The sequence below is a fragment of the Rattus norvegicus genome, chromosome 3 (assembly GCF_021556685.1).
Source record: "Rattus norvegicus strain SHRSP/BbbUtx chromosome 3, alternate assembly SHRSP_T2T, whole genome shotgun sequence".
Lineage (NCBI taxonomy): Eukaryota > Metazoa > Chordata > Mammalia > Rodentia > Muridae > Rattus > Rattus norvegicus.
This window is the reverse complement of record NC_141536.1, coordinates 42,730,650-42,744,104: the sequence shown is the minus strand read 5'-3', so window position 1 is coordinate 42,744,104 and position 13,455 is coordinate 42,730,650. Positions and strand designations below refer to the sequence as shown.

Genomic DNA, 13,455 nt, shown 5'->3' with positions numbered 1-13,455 from the left:
TTAGAAAACACCACTGTATAATAGGCTGCCGACAGAAGGTGTGGCCCAGGTTAAAGGTAGCTCTTCCCACTTCAAAAGATCTGGATTCAAGGTGTATCTTCCCAATGTACAGGTGGGTTGCCAGGTCATGGTGGGGCAGAGGCAGGTGGATCACTGAGCTCAAGGCTAACCTGGCCTACAGAGAGAGCTCTAGGACAGCCATGCTACAATGGAGAAACACTGCCTCCAAGGGGGGAAAGGGTGTTGGTGGTGGGGGGTGGTTTTCCCAATTCAAATGATTTAAGAAAGAAAATATATTTATTTGTATGTATGTATGCATGTTGCATGTACATTGCATATATGTTGCATGCATGTATGTTGCATGTATGTTGCATGCATGTCTGTTGTATGTATGCATGTATCTATGGATGTATACATGTATGTAGTCTGGGTTTATGTGTGTCTGTGTGTTTACATCTCAGTTGGTACCTGTGTTTGTATGTATCCACCTGTGTGTGCATATGTGGAGACCAGAGGTCTGCATGAGATAGTTTCCTGTATCTCTCTTCATCCTACTTTTTGAGACAGCATATCTCCCTGAACTGTATATCACTCTTCTGGCCAGAATGGCTGGCCAGCCAGCTCCCAGGGATCCATCTGTATCTAATTTAATTCTTTCAGCCCTGGGCTTACAGTACACACCACCATGCTAGCTTTCACAAGGACACAGGGCCTTCATATCTGCATAGTGAGCACTTTATCCACAGAGCAATCTCCACAGCCTAAATATTTTTACGGACATTTTTATTAAATACGAATAGTCCTATTTTGTACCTTGCTGTAGAATTTTTATATCTACGCCTAATCTATCTGTCATCATCTACGCTTGCTATAATATTAACAGGTTATTGTGACTTTCTGAGTATGAAATACGTTGTGCTATTAAGAGTGTGAAGATTTTGTTTTCAAAGAAGCTGAGCATCTTTCACCCAGTTTGTTAATTCTGTCATGTTATCATGTCACCTCAGGAGGCAGCTTTAAATGAGAACAAGTAGCAGCTAATTTAATACTGTGCTTGGAAGGAGAATGGTGTCTGCCGTTTGCACACCTTGCACCTTCTCACGTTTTCCTTAGGACGGGACCAGAAGTATAAATTGCTAAATCCAAATATTATTTGAAATGCTAACATTGAGTAATTTTTAGCACCCACTCTTTCTCGCATCCTCAGTAACTAGAAACCCAAGTGAATCTATGACTGCACTTATTCTACCCCACAGATAATGAATAAGAGGCACATGCGTATTGCTTATGGTTCTGGGGGGGGGGCAGGGAGCCAGCACATTGATGAGGTGTGTTCTTCAGTTTGAGAGGTGTTCCACAAGGATGGTAAAGAAACCACATTCCTCCCCTCTCCCCCTGCTTCTGAGCGCACTAAAGAGGAGAGTCTTTGCAACTTCAGAACTTCCCATGAGGTCCCTCCCTCTATCTTAATCCCCTTTGAGCTGGTGTCAGTATTCAGACCATAACATCGAGGTCGTCCTTAATGGTTAGGAAGATTCTGGCAGAGATGTGTGCTGTGTGCCCATTTCTACTGAGTGTATAGGAGCGGGCTACCGAGGCAAAGGCAGCGGAACAATTTTCCCGAAGAAGATGCACCATCCCTCCTAACCATGTAAGCGTTGTGGTGCTTACCTCCTGTCAGTGAGCATTTTCTTTCAGTTTTAGCTACCATGGTATGCTGATGGGGATATCATATCGTGACTTAAATTGTGTTTTCTTAGGGGTGGAGGCAAATGCTCCTGGTATGTGAAGGTGTCTTTTGCTGTGGAGAGTCTGTTGAAGTCTTCTGCTCCATTTTTTAAATAGGTTGTCGGTCTTTTTCTTATTAATTTATATGTCATATATATATGTATATATATATATATATATACATACATACATACATACATACTGGATCCATGCTTTTATAAGGCAAATGCTTAGATGGCAAATGTATTTCCCTAATGCTTAGGTTGCCAGTGTCTGTTTCATTTCCTTACAGAAGTTCTTAGTTCAATATTGCCCAACTTCTTAGGTTTAAGAAATCTCTTCACTCTAAGGTCCTGGATTTTTTTTTTTTCTGAGTGAAAGGAGGCAGGGAGGAAGAGAAGAAGAAAGAAGGGAGGGAGGGAGAGAGACAGAGACAGGGGGGGCTGGATCTCATTTCATGTATTCCACGCTGGCCTTGAATTCACTGTGTAGTTGGGGAAGACCTTCTGATCCTCCTGCTTCCCCAGTGCTGGAGTAATTCATACCATACCGGATTTCATGTTGTGTCAGGGGTTGAATTCAGGGCTTTCTGTACTAGATAAGCCCTCTACCAGCTGAGATACATCCCTGACCTTAGGCCAGCAGGGGCTGCCCCCCACTCCCCATATTTCATACATCACTCTCTGGGTGTGTAGTTCTGGACTGGGATTCTCAGTCCCCCATCTCAAGCTAAGAGACACATACCGCCATGCTGATCTTCGTTATTTCAATCAGGCCTAGTTCAGTTCATCATTTTAACTTATCTGTCATTGATCGATACCGATAAATGGTAGTTGTGTTAGTATTTCATAGTATTGACCATTGTAGGTTTTTTGTTTTTATTTTTTATGTTTTTAAGGGCAGGGTCTCATTACATAGCCATTCCTGTCTTCGAACTCGCAGGGACCCATCTGCATCTGCCTCCTGAGTACTGGGATTAAAGGTGTGTGCCACCATTCCTTATCTTGAATCAAAGTATTTTGATAGCACTTTTAAAAAAAGAATCACACACACACACACACACACTCACACACTCACACACTCACACACACACACTCACACACACTCACACACACATACACACTCACACACTCACACACTCACACACACTCACACACTCACACACACACTCACACACTCACACACACACTCACACACTCACACACACACTCTCACACACACACTCACACACACACACACTCACACACTCACACACACACACTCTCACACACTCACACACACACACTCACACACTCACACACACACACACATTGTGTTTTGGCTGCATGCATGCATATATGATACAAGTATCCAATACTCTTGGAGGCTGGGAAAGTGTGTTAGATTACCTGGCTAGAGCTGTAGATCACTGTGAGCTGGCTCCTGTGGTCCAGGAATAGAACTCTGCAAGAGCAACAACTGCCCTCACCCACTGAGCCGTCTCTCCAGCCTCTGGTGACACATTTAAATTCAAGCACAAAATCCCTTGTACCAAACTCATTGTCCTTGAGTTACATGATGTCCGGTCCCCTCTTCCCCCATTCCCACTTCACTGGCAAAATCTAGAAGATAGAAACTTATTTGTTTCTTCAAATCTGAAATCATTGTTTGGATGATGGAGATGCGATTCTTGCATGGAAGGTTGTGAAGTCAGAGATAACCGAAGCTTTGCCACTACCATCCGGGCTTGGTTGAAACTACCGTGGGAAGGGGGCGGGGCCAGGCCTCCCCTAACTACTTAATGCCTCTCAGCGCCCCTTACCTCATATCTCCCTGAGCTGCAGGGCTACTCTGCCACCCATCACTCATTCATAATGATTGGACTGGGGTACATGGCATATGTCTCCCTGAAGACAACTAGCCAAGTAGACTACTAAGACTGTAAGGCAGCTAAAAACCTCAAGTTACCCAACTCTGCCTCCCCAGGCTGTGAATTTGCCTTCAGAGAAAGAGGAGACTTTTTTTTTTTTTTTTAATGGCTCAACCTTGAGGTGCCTGGCAAAAGGAAACAGGAAGTGATTTTGTTTGTTTGTCCTTTGCTTTCCCGCCACCCCTTCTCTCTCCAAACATCATCTAAACATCTTTAATTGGGATCCGTTTTTCTTTACTTGTTAGCATAGAAATCTTTTCAAATCTCAACTGGCAGGAACACAGCTCAGATAAATATTTCTTACCTATTGTAACGGTCCCGTTCATTCCCGACGTATTAGCGTCTCCTGTACTGCAGTACCGCCACCGAGCAGTTTTACAGTCTTTGTTGATAAAGCGTAATAGATTGCTACTTTCTTGTTAAAGTTAAAATACTTTTATATAATATTTTATAAGAACATTGCTTCCTGTATAATTGATCCTTTGTGGGAAAGCTATTCACTCTAGAAGATTACAAACCCACAGACACATTCTTTTGCCTATGTCTTTTTCTGCATCGCCTTTTAGTAGCTTAATTAAGTTGTGGAGTATTTTTTTTTCTTTCTTCTTCCAGAAACACCCACACTCCTTTTCATGTACTTTCCTCCCGCTAGGTTTAAACTGAACATTCCACTGGATTGAGGTGTTTAAATGGAGGATTTTGCTAGATGGGAATCTCTTGGGCTACTTTTGAAGAAGCAATGCCAGTGATATTTTCCAATACATCTGTACTGTAGTGTACTTCTCTACAACAGTTTTAATGCCGCTTTCTGTGGAAGAGCCCTGAAGGCTCTTTGCTATGGACGGTGCTTTATATTAGCCCAGTATTTCAGCAGTTGAGAATCTTGTGTGGTTGGAAATTACAGGACCCGGCAGCAGAAACCTGGGGATTTATTTTTCTCATAACACGGTGTCCAGAGGGAGCAGCGCAGGGTAAGGATGGGGAAGCCTTGATGTCACTGGTCCAGCTTTCGCTTTTGTTACCTCCCTGCAGTCTTGGTGTGTATCTTCCATGCAAGTGGGCCCTCTATAGTTGTCTCTCTGTACCTGCATTTCAGGCAGGAGGACTAGAAGGGCGAGGAAGGAGGTGTGTGTGTGTGTGTGTGTGTGTGTGTGTGTGTGTGTGTGTGTACCTGCAAGGGAAAGCAAATCTAGCCTCTGATTTCTTACATCTCACTGGTTGGACTTTTACTGCATGGTCACCTATTGCCTCTAAAGGACAATATTCTAGCGTTGAACAAAACCAGGATCTGTTAGGAGGATGAAAGTGGAGAGTGGGTATTAGCACACTGCCGTCTCTGCCAGTTTCAAACTTCAGATGGTAACGTTTCTCAGCAGTAATAGGGAAAAAACGGATCAAAATTCCATTTAATTACTGAACTTCATAACCTTGCATTGGCCTTGGCTTGCACAGTTTTCTTTTAATGAACAAGCTTGTAATCAAAAGAAAAAAACGATGCGTTTGTGACAACTAATCACACAGAAAAGGACAAGGTTTCTAATCACTCGGTTAAAGAAGGTGTCTGAAACAATTTCTCTTGCAAATCATAACAAATCTGTATAGAATTGCATGGCCATGTAAAGTTCAAAGTAAAGTTAACTAGAAGTCTCAGGCAGGCTGTCACACTGTTAGTGGAACTTAGTAGGGTCATGATGTTCCAGGAAGGGGCTAGATGGATGTTCACTGGTTATGAAGGCTGGCTATTCTTTCAGAGAACCCAGGCCCAATTCTCAGCACCCACATGTGCCTTACAGCCATCTGAAATTCCCAATCCAGGTGATCTGATGTCCTCTCCTGACCTCCATGCACCAGGCATGTATGTAGTACACAGACATACACAGGCAAAACACCCATACACATTCTATATGTATATATATATACATACACATATATGTATACATACATATATACACATGTGTATGTATACATATATGTATACATATATACGTGTGTATGTGTGTGAGAGAGAGATTGAGAGAGAGAGAGAGAGAGAGAGAGAGAGAGAGAGTATGTGTGTGTGATTCTCTAGGAAGTGATCTGAATAGTTCAGAAATGGCTGACATATGACCAGGTTTTTTAGGCTCTGACAAGTAGAAACTTAACGAGTGATTAGGAGTTGACGCAACTGTTTTAAATGAAACAGTGAAGAAAGGAGTCTCTACAGGGCATGAATATAATCTTTCCCCTTAAACTAGTCTATGGTAGATGTTCAGCAAACGTTAAGTCAATGCACAAAGAAGAGTAACAGTGGGGATGTACACAAGGTACCTACTACCATAGGGTTGGGGTTGGCGTGGGGGGTGCAGGGGAATCATCTATCTGAACTAAAGAGGCCCCAATAGTAAGCTTTCAATGAGGCTGAGAAGTACAGGCCAGAGGCAGCTTAGGGAAGGGCGTGCCAAAGGTCAATAGTACGTACATGCACAAGGGTTGGGAGGAGCAAAAGAATTATCAGATTCCTGTTGTGGAGAAAAAAAAAATTCCCAGAGAGCTTGTGGCTTAAATGACCCAAACTATTACCACACCACTCTGCTGGGCAGGTCTCCACAATGGGTCTCAGTGAAGGCTTTGGAATCTCTAGGTGACAACCCACTTCCTTAGACTTTGCAACCTCTAAGTTACCTGCACTCTTTTGGCTTCACCCCTCCATCTTCAAGACCCTGTGTGCAGCATCGCTCTTCTTTCTGACCCATGCTTCTGTCGTCGGGTCTCCTTTTCTCACCATGATGCACTGCCCTCTCTCTTATAAAGGCACAGTGATTTCACTGGGCACCTGGGTAAACCAGTGTCCTAACTGATCAGGGCTACCTTCATTTCCCTTTGCCGAGTGACACAGCATAGGTTCTGAGGCCTAGGTCCTATGTTGACATCATCTAGGGCACCGTAATTCTTCCATAGCACTGTGCACTTGAGGCTCATCAGATGGTTTGGGGTAAAGGATCGCCAAGGGACTAGATGCACGCGACCTATGCTGAAAGTATATCCTGGAAAGTAACAAGCAGCCACTTGGTAGGTGATGGTTTTCTGGTCTGTGTGGATTTTTGAGGCAGTACTCACTGACACAGGGACGTGATGGAAGCTGCTGCTAAGAGAATGGATGAAGGGACATTGCAGAGGTCTATCCAGAAGACCACAGCAGGAAGTCACGTGATGCCCTATATGCCAGGAATCACAGAATCAAGGAATACTGAAAGGAAACAGGAAGGGACAGGCAGAATCCAGATCCTGGGGCTTCGGAAACTCCTATTTCCAGATGGCATGAGATGGTTAACAAAATGACAGGTGTGAGGGTGCCCAAGTGGCAGGCAAGGTGGGGAGGGGAAATGGGGAGTCTGCATAACCAGCAGGGTCACGCAATTGACCCTTTTCCACCAGTTCCACATTCAGGGGAAAAACTAGGAACAAATTTTATTTTATTTTATTGTTTTTTAAATGCCCTCACTCTACAGCTTAGGCTGGTTTTGATTCTATCATCCTCCTGCCTCAGCCTTTCAAGGACTGGAATCATACTCATCACCATTGGGATGTGAAAGTTTATTTTTTTAAAAGTAATACTTACTTTCCTCAAGCTGATTTGACAAAACATAACCTCAACCCTAACCCTGACCTTAGCCCATCATGGTTTCTTGTCAGAATGTCTAACCCTGTCAGCACAATCTGTGTAAACCCAACCATTCTTCTCTCCGGCCTTACAATGCAGAGCATATCACCTCAAGAGAGCTGTGTGTTCCTCTTATCTTGGGCTCTTAGGTTATTACTTATAAAGAGAGGGCAGGCCTGAGGCCCATTTTGTTTGCTCTCACCCTTTTCTATGGAATTCTAGAGTTTCACACAGACTGGCCCCTCTTACTTCTTTCCCTCTCTGCTCAAATCTCTTCTCCAACACGGAGAAGCACTGGGGTAAGTAGGTTTGCATTTAAATCATTGTTTTTAAAAGAAAGATTGACTTAGTCTCTCTGAACTATCACAGACATAAAAGCTAGACATTTCTGAAAGGTTGACTATATGTGGAATTTGCTTCATAAGCTAATGTTTATGAATTATGAGGGGCAGAGAATTTATAGATCTCTTATTTGGTTATTGATTTTGTTTTGCAGTAAAAGGGCGGATTGAATTTTTTTTCTAGAAAAATTTCTTTCTTGAGCCAACGAGATGACTCAGTGGACAAACACACTCACTTTCAAGCCTGCTGGGCTGAGTCCATTCTCTGGTACCCACATAGTGGAAGAACAACACGACTCTTACACATTGTTGTCTGACCTCCAGACATACAAGCTCACAGCACTCAAAACTCACAACCACATCTCCCACATATAAAATAGCTAAATCAATGCTTTAAAACAGAAATGTTTTCCTCAGATTCTTGTCTTCACTATATTAATGAATGAATATATTCATTTTATGGCCATTAAGTTCCATATAGATTTATGTACAGGGGCAAGGTAATAGACTGACAAGGAAAAATGGCCAAGTTATATTATTAAGCCCAAACCACTTTATACAAGTGCATATGCTATTATTACATTTGTATACAGATTATGCTAGTATTTGCGTGTGCATAGAAATATTGAAAATAATTTCTTAGGCAAATGGATGGAACTAGAAAATATCATCCTGACTGAGGTAACCCAGTCACAAAAGAACACACATGGTATGCACTCACTGGTAAATGGATATTAGCTCAAAAGCTCGGAATATCCAAGACACAATTCACAGACCACATGAAACTCAACAATAAGGATGATCAAAGCATGGATGCTTCAGACCTTCTTAGAAAGGGGAGGATGGGATAGGAGGTTTCCAGAGGAGAAACCGGGAAAGGTGATAACATTTGAAATGCAAACAAATAAAAAATCCAATAAAAATGAAAAAGAGATAAAAAGGAAAATAATTTCTAAGGCAAAATGTAATGGTGTCAGGACTGAATAGAGTTGGGCAATCTTTTTTTTTAAGATTTATTTATTTTATGTATGTGAGTACACTGTTGCTGGGAGTTGAACTCACGACTTCTGGAAGAGCAGTCAGTGCTCTTAACTGCTGAGCTGTTAAGACGTAATTTTCTATGTAATTTGACACTATTTTAGGCAGTATTTTTATAATTGAAAAAATAAATTAAGCTGTTTACTTGTAATTTACAGAATATTAAAACTGACCTTGAGAATTTTCTAATTGTAAGATTAGCAAACTACCTTTTAGTATGTCCTGTCTTCTAGTAGAAAAGATTGTAAGAAACAGCTGAATTATGTTTCAATAGTTAGTTATTCTCTCCCACATTTACAGTTTTATGTCTTAAAAGATTCTTGATATTGTAAACTTTGGTTTCTTTTATAATGGAAACTGTGATAGGGTTTTCCCTATAAATGGTGAAATAGCCACTAGAGGTGTGTGTGTGTGTGTGTGTGTGTGTGTGTGTGTGTGTGTGTGTGTGTGTTTCTTTTTGTGATAAAAGTTTAGAAACAATGCTTCAGCAAAAATAAAGTAAAAATTAACTACAACCCTACACTCCAGAAATTGCCACTCTTAGATACGTTGGCTGACTGAGTCCTTTCTGCTCAAATTTCCTGTCATTTCCTACAATGCATTTTGCACCTTTTTAGAGAACAGATCTCATAAGTTGCTTAAGTCATTTATCCTTAGACACCTTGTTTTGCTTCGCCTTTTCTTTAGCATCAGATCCTTCCCCTTATGCTTGGATTATCACCGGGGTATTTGCTATACAGCTGAGTAGTCTGACCATTATTAGTTCTACTCGTTTCCCATTTGGCTCCGTTAATTTTTCCAGGGCAAAAACTTTATGCAAACCACAAATGCCTAGTGTTTTATAATGGAATGAACGTGCACCCATTCTGCTTAGAATTTAAAAAAGAGATTTGGATATTGGGGGAAAGGGGAGTCACTCTGGCTGGACTCTGGCCAAAACATTTGAAGTAACATTTAAAGTATTTTGAGAGCAGTCATATGGAACAGGTGGGTAATTTGATACAATGTCAAAGCTAAGAATACTGTTAGCAATCTTAGCTGTTTGGTAAAATCCTTGTTACCTTAGGAAACTTGTCCTCATGGGTAACTGATTAATCCATATAGCCATACAATCAATATTGAGTTCCGCAATAACAAACTAGCTATAGATCTTCCAATTTTTAAGTCTAAACATAACTTTTTCTTCCTCGGTATATTAAAAGTTTCCCCTCAGAAAACAGGTGAAAATAACTTTTAATACCATCAGAAAAAGCCGACTCACTTTAAGAAATTATATCCAGCTACTTATTTTTCTCATTTTTAGATAAGTTCCAACTTTTCATCTGCCCTGTAGAGACTTAGTTAAGCCCATGTGTCTTTGTAAATTGTCTCTCTTTTTTAATTAATCATTTTATTTGTTTACATTTCAAATGTTATCCCTCTTCCTGGTCTCCCCTCTACGAGTCCCCTGCCCCCTCCCTGCCCCCTTTCCCCCTCCCTGCCCCCTTCTTCTCTTCCCGCCCCTTCCCCTCTCCCCTCCCCCTCTCCTTTGCCTATAAGATGGTGCTCCCCCATCCATCCACCCACCCACTTTTGCCTCTTTACCAGATCTACAATAATGGAACTTTACATTAAAATGCTTTTCAAATCTCTTGCCACTGAAAAACTATCATTACATTGTGTATAAAAGTATTCATTCTATACTCTAAGAAATCTTTCCTAAATGCATTAGTTTTAAATGTTTTCAGTAATTAAATCTATCAAGAAGACTTAACATTTTGACAGCATTCGAGCACGTTCCAAACTGTCACATAATATAAGTACAGAGTACTTTTTAAAACCAAGTACTTCTAATGACTTAGCATGGGAGACCCTGTTCAAGCAGCAGATTCTCACTCTAAAACATTGAAATGGTTTGGATTTCTCCCTGGTAAGCAGAATATTAAACGGTTGGGCGGCACGAATTTGTTCATGCATCTGGAAGAGTTGCTTTTAGCGTAGCACAATACTTTATCTGAAGCTCATGGGAAGTATGTATTTTGTTTTGAGATTTTAAGAACTGTGTTAAACCCTGATGGGGGTAGGAGAGTCCCTCACAATGAAATATGCTGCAAGCTTTGCACACTGTAGATGTTCACAGTGAACAGGGCAAGCTCCTTTTGGTTGCTTTGCCACCAAACAATTGCATTTCAGCTTGGGTTTGTTTGCCATACTGATACAGAATTAAGCCTTATTTTCAGAATGCTTTATTATGTGAAGTAGCTCTGCGAGACACTGGTTGCCAGATCTTTATGGTCCTTCTGAATCTTAGGCCTCCCAAATGCTAAAAGGAGAAGCTGCACCAAGTCAATTGTTTATAAAAATTTCCAAGTTCTAAATACAAATGTCTATTTAGTTCTTCGACATGAAAAAAACTACAAATGAATTCGTTTTTATGATGCCCAAATTTAATGATTCCTTAGAAGTGTATAATAGTATTGAAGGACAAATAGTAATTACGTTACAAGATTTAAGTATGTATGAGTTTTATATATAGTTGGATTATCCAAACTAGAATTCAAGTTCATGAAGATAAATTGGCTTTTGGTGACAACGGTAATTTCTAGAGGTCATCCTAGGGTGAGATTTTTATACTTATTCTTGAAATGTGGGGCTGGCTAGATGGCTCCACAGGTTCAGTGCTGCCAAACCTGATGGCCCAAGGTTGATCCATGGAACTTACGTGGTAGAAGGAGAGAAGCAAGTCTTTTGGGAAACCTCTGATCTCCACATGTGTACCATGCCACACACATGCATGTGTGCATGCACATGTAAATAAATAAATGTAATAATAGAGTTTGAATCATGCATAGGTGGTAAGGAGCACTGTGTGGCTTGTATGGCTTTTCTCAGCAAGCCAGGAGATGAGATTATACAAAATATGCCAAACCAAGGTAGCAGAAAGGGGAACAGGAAGACTCGTTTTGTTTAAGTTCCTGAAGCTTTGAATTTCAATGCTAAGAAAAATGATTCTAAATCTAATGGGGTGAAGCTGTCCATTGAGGAAAAAAAGAAAAAAACAAAACAAAACAAAAAAAACGAATCTTATGAACCAGAGGGCCAGTGAGATCTCCGAACTAGAGAAAGATGTAACAGAGAAGTCAGGTTGGGGAACACAGTGAAAGTCATAGACAAGGTACAGGAAGCCTGAGGCAAGAACTGATGTCAAGGAGGAACACCGTCTACTGGCTCAACCCCCATGGCTTGCTCATTTTGCTTTCTTATACCACCCAGGGCCCCCTGCCCATGGTTGGACACCACCCACAATGAGCTGGGCCCTCCCACACCAATCACTAATCACAATCTCTCAATTAATTCCTCTTCCCAAAGGACTCCAGCTTGTGTCAAATTGACAAAAAAAAAATGACAAGGATGCTATGGATTCATTTCTTGTTGCCATGATAAAAATGTGTCACAAAAGCAGCTAAAGGGTTTGGCTTTGGCTCCCAGTTTGAGGAGCATAGCCCATCATGGAAGGGACGCATGATAGTGGGAGGCATGAGGTAAGTGTCTGGTCATCTGTGCCTGCAGACAGAGATGAATGCTGGAGCTCATGCTGTGTCCTTTCTTTTTTCTTCACTGTGGGACTCTGGCCCATACAATAGTACCACCCACATCTTCCCTCGCCAGTAACTTCTCTGGCAACTTTCTCACAGATACGTCCAGAGGTGTGTCTCCTAGGTTATTCTAAATCCAACCAAATAGCCAAAGAAGAGTAACCATTACAAGCTATGAGCGGAAATACACCGTAGTGCACATCTATCAAAGGAGACAAACATCAAATTGGTAATTATGCAGATGTGAGGACAGACAGGCATTATCACGGAAGAGACAGGAATAGGACGAGAGAAGCCAGAGGCCCTCTTTGATTCAGATGGAAAGGTGCGGCTATGTCATTCAAGCAGTCGATGTCCTGACTCTTACAATGAGTTGGAGATGGGCAGATAGGATGTGAGTTTTGGAAGAAGCTTATTGGTAAGAGGTCGTGTAAGAGAGCAGCTATAGGCAGGGCTGCCAGTGTCATTAAAGCCTTAAAACAAAATGTTTGTGACCAAAGACCCACGAGCTAATTACACACTAGAATTTATAACCTTATTCCCAAAGCTGGTGGGCAAGCTACACGTGAAATTTCCCCAGGGTTTTCAAAAAGTCACAGACCTTTGCTATTTTCTCCCCTTTTAAGATTTAGGTTACTGTAAATACCAGTAGATATGAGTCCTTTCCTCCACTGTATGTGAAACAAAAATTTATGAAATGAGGACCCTATAACTCAGCCCCATTTAATTAACCTGTCTGCAGTGGAAGTGAGTTTTCTGAGAGAGACACCTGCTCACTTCAGTGCTACTGCAGATGGGCTCTGAGGGAGCAGTTTCTGAGGAAGATCTGGTGGGTGGTGGTGATGCAAGGTGTTTATCAGGAATCCACACCTATGAAAGGAAAGAAAAGGGACAAGGATGGAATAAGTTAAAAAACCAAAGAAGCAGGAAGCTGTGAAGTACATTTCCCACACGATCACATCTTACGTTGGGACAAGCTTGCTTTATAACCCATGTTGTTTAGTCAGTGGGCAGGGGATGTCTGTCCCCAGAAGGGTGTGCCTTTAGATGAGGCTGCACTCTGCAGAGGCTATGTGCAGACTGAGTTCCCACGGCAGTAAGAGTTGTGTATCTTCATGTTCAACACATCATATCACTTAGAGTAAAAGTGAGGAATTCATTCTTCAACTGATTTGTCTCTTTTCTCCCTGAATTTAAGACCTATGCTCCTTCCTAATCACCAAG

The 13,455-nt window shown here is 41.6% G+C and overlaps 1 protein-coding gene across 16 annotated transcripts in view; it reads left to right on the top strand.

Annotated features, from left to right (window-relative positions):
* Ccdc148 (coiled-coil domain containing 148) overlaps positions 1 to 13,455 on the top strand; it is a 279,259-nt gene that overhangs the window by 62,932 nt on the left and 202,872 nt on the right.